Below are 4,198 nucleotides of genomic sequence, written 5' to 3'. Positions count from 1 at the left end.
AAAATATTAGAAAATAAAAGCAGTACTGTATTTTTATTTTAAGAACAACATAACTTCCTTCTTTCAGCCAGTATATACTTGCTTATTCAATTGAGATAATCAGTAGTTATTTGTAGAACTGATACTGGCATATTTCTAAATGGTTAATACATGAACTGTGACCTCTAAGTTTTCTTTATAAGAGAAGTTAAATATAGCATATTCCTCAACCAAGTCCTTGCATATTTGCTATTATATTTAAGCCCTACTGTAACTCACTCAGGCTGGCAACTTATCCCCAGTTTATATTTAAGAAAACTAAGACTAGTGGCTTTAAGTATATTTCTCTAAGTCACTGATCAGAGTCAGAATCTGACCACAGTTGTTTAATGTTGAGACAAGTGCTTTTATAAATTCATTATAGCAACAAGGAGCAATGATGCTTTTAAATAAGTGTTTTTAATAAAAATGGAGATAATAACCAATACCAAATGATATCATATGGGAGTGAGAAACTAAATACAGGTGTATTGGTTTAGGAATACAAGAAATGCAAATTCTGATTTGATTTTTTAAAGATGGGATATACTAAACTTGAAATTGCAAACCCCATCACTCTCATAAATATCATATGTCTTATTAACTGGAACCTGTAAATGCTACCTTATTGAGAAAAAAGTTCTTTGCAGATATGCTTAAGTTTTAAGCTAAGTCTTTATATTTGAGGACAGTGTTTTGGATTGTGTGGGTGGGCCAAAATGCCACCACAAATGCCCATGTAAGAGAGATTTCATATAGACACACAGACATGCACACATGTGCACACACAGAGTGTTTTGTAAAGATGGAGCAGAGAGATATTTCAAGATGGCTTTAATATCCCATGATTCACACCATAAGCCAAGGAATGCTAGCAACTGCCAGAAAATGGAAGAGGCAAAGAATGGAGTTGCCCTTAGGATCTCAGAATAGAGGGAGACCCTGCAGACAACTTGATTTAGGCCTAGTGATATTGGCTTCAGATTTCCAGACTTCAGAATGTTGAAATATAAGTTTCAATTGTTACATGCATCCAGGTTTGTGATAATTTCTTCAGGAACCACAGACACAAAAACAAAAAGTAAGATTTGGAAGTGTAAAGGATGGCTAAAATAAAATCAAGCAGAAAACAAAAATGTTAATTAAATCATGAAAACTTCAAAAAGGTAGGAAATTAATTTCCTGATGTATATTTTAAATAAAAAATTAAGGTGAAACACAGACCAAAAAGTAAAAGTAAAACCAATATTAATATCAATAGTAAATTAATCAATTATACTTTATTATATACAATACTGGAAACTTAAGATAGATTATTCAAATACTTTTTATTGCAATTTCATGGGATAGATGAACTATTTTTATCCCCATTTTAAAGATGAAAACCTTTTTAAAATTGTCATAATTATAAACCTTAGAGTAGAAAAATATTAAAGATATTAATAAATAATAAGAAGAATGAAAAGTAATGCTCACAAATACAGATAAGTACATGGGAAACCCCTGAAGAAAAATGAAGTCAATTCAATGCAACCATTAACAGTGATGGAAAGAAGTGTCTCTTTATGTGCATTTGTTAGAGATAGGTTGACATTACCTAAAACCAAAATCTTGAAGCATAACATTACCACTAAAAAACCATTCAAAACACTTATGGATAGGAGAAGAGAAACAAAGGTGACAAGCAGATTTATTATGTTATGACCAATAAAGTGGAATACAAAGTACTTAACACAAGTAGTCATCTGAAAAGGATACATAATTCCCTAGATTTTAATGTCCTTCCTTCTTTGGCATTTTATTCACATCCACTAAAACATACTCTTCTCCTTGTAGCTTCCTTTTGAAACTCTGAATAGAGCTAAGAAATTAGCCCTGCAGAAAGTAATTTGAATCCCACCATTTTCCTGAGAGCTGCTTTCACATCCTTGTTCCTCAGGCTATAGATCAGGGGGTTCAGCATGAGAATCACTACAGTATAGAACACTGTGGCCACTTTATCAGTTTCCAGACTATAGTCAGAACTTGGCCTGCAATAAATGAAAAGGATTGTCCCATGGAAGATAATTATAGCTGTGAAGTGGGAGGCACAAGTGGAAAAGGCTTTTCACCTTCCCTTTGCAGAGTTCATCCTCAGGATGTTGATGAGAATAAGAAAATAGGAGGTGAGGATGACCACGATGGTGATGATTTCATTGAAAGTGGCCACAATAAACAGCAGCAATTCATTTATAGATACATCAGAGCAGGCAAGAGATAAGAGAGGGGGTAGATCACAGAAGAAGTGGTTAATCACATTTGATCTATAAGATGGGATCTCAAGAGCTAAACAAATGTGAATCAGAGAACACACTGCTCCACAGAGATAGCAGGCAAACACCAGTCCCAAACAGAGCCTCCTGGACATAATAATCATGTACAGCAGTGGGTTACAGATGACCACATAGTGATCATAAGCCATCACAGCCAGCAGGAACACTTCAGTGATTGCATAAGTACAAAATAAATACAATTGTGCCATGCATCCCAAGAAGGAAATGGCTTTGTCTTTGCTCAAGATATTGGCCAGCATTTTAGGCACAATGATGGTGAAGTAGCAGAAATCCACAAGGGACAAGTGGTTAAGGAAAAAGTACATGGGGTATGAAGATGAGAACTGACATGGATCACTGTGATCATGCCCAGGTTGCCCATCACTATGACTCCATAGATGAGAAGGAACACGAGGAAGAGGAAGATGCTCAGCTCAGGAACATCTGATAATCCTAATAGAATGAACTCAGACACAGTGCTGCAGTTTCCCTTCTCCATTAGCCATTCTATTTCATGTTCAGTGAAACATTTTGTCTATCTCCTAGGAAGAGACAAATGGAGGGAAAATTATTTTATATTAACTTCAGAGAAATGGAGTATTGATATCAAATCCTGTTTTTATGAGTTATAAAAGAAACTCAATTTATTCCAATTGTGGAACACCTCAGTGGAGCTTACTGATCAAAAATAATTTTTGCATCAAGAGAAGCCATACATGGGCCTCCACACTTATTATCACAATAGAATTGAGAAGTTCTACTTTAAAGAGATCTGATGATATGCTTAGCACCCCATGAAAATTAACACACCTATTCTTTGAAAAACTTAATAAGCTTTATCCAATCATGGCTATTGTGATACTATGTAATATACACTTTGGTAAAAAAAAATTCATTCTATCAGTAACATGAATTTACCCAGGTAAGTTTCTCTGCAATTCCATTGTTGGGGTATGTGAGATCTTAGGTTACAAGAAGAGTATATACCTGACTTTACCCATGTGTGCAATGAAAATTGAACAAAGAGAGGCTAGATTAAAAGTCACACAACCTGGAATTTTTTCCAAATCTTGGAATAAATTGAAAGAAATGGGAACAAAGAGTAGTCCTGAAGTTAGAATTTCACCTCTACTTAATAAATAATATGTGAATTATTTGCCTGGCCCAGAGGGAAAAAATGAGTATGAACTTGGAAACTATTCTTCCATTTTTTTAGGCCAATAGCAGGAAATTAGATTGTGGTAAATGTAATAGAAATTTCAAAATAATATGTTTCCTTTCTCAGAGATAGGACACATCTCCCTGACTCTTCATGACCAGCTCATGGTTATATTATTTTAACCTTCACCCATTCTCAATAAAATTCTTCCTAATCTCAATTACCTTTTTACTTTTTGACCTAGAAATTGCCCTACTATTGCCCCACATTAGGTTACAAGAAGAGTATATACCTGACTTTACACATGTGTGCAATGAAAATTGAACAAAGAGAGGCTAGATTAAAAGTCATGCAAGCTAGAATTTTTTCCAAATTAATGTGACAATTAAGCAGGCTCCCCATGACATTTTTCCTAGATTCCATGAGGAAATTGGTGTGAAAGAAGAAGGGAAGGATATGAAAGAGGAAAGCGATAAAGAAAAGATATATCACTTTCTTTCATCTGCATTATTTCTCACACTAACATATGTCATCCAGTGTTTGGTGTTCAGAAGAAATTGTGCCAGTTTCTCACGACCATCTTTTAATGCCAAAATAAATATTTCATGGCATAAATGTCTCATAATATGAGTTCTGCTAAAAACTCTCTAATTAAAAGAATTGAATTAGACATACTTTAAAAAATAATTTTAGCTTAGAAAATATATTC

At 34.2% G+C, this 4,198-nt stretch overlaps 1 pseudogene; it reads right to left on the bottom strand.

The window, feature by feature from the left end:
• Positions 1-1,879: 1,879 nt before the first annotated feature.
• On the bottom strand, positions 1,880-2,829 carry LOC143662468 (olfactory receptor 5L1-like; annotated as a pseudogene).
• Positions 2,830-4,198: the final 1,369 nt, after the last annotated feature.

Source organism: Tamandua tetradactyla, chromosome 18, assembly GCF_023851605.1.
Source record: "Tamandua tetradactyla isolate mTamTet1 chromosome 18, mTamTet1.pri, whole genome shotgun sequence".
In the NCBI taxonomy this organism is placed as follows: domain Eukaryota; kingdom Metazoa; phylum Chordata; class Mammalia; order Pilosa; family Myrmecophagidae; genus Tamandua; species Tamandua tetradactyla.
Note: the sequence above shows the minus strand (reverse complement) of the source record. Positions and strands in the feature narration are given on the sequence as shown.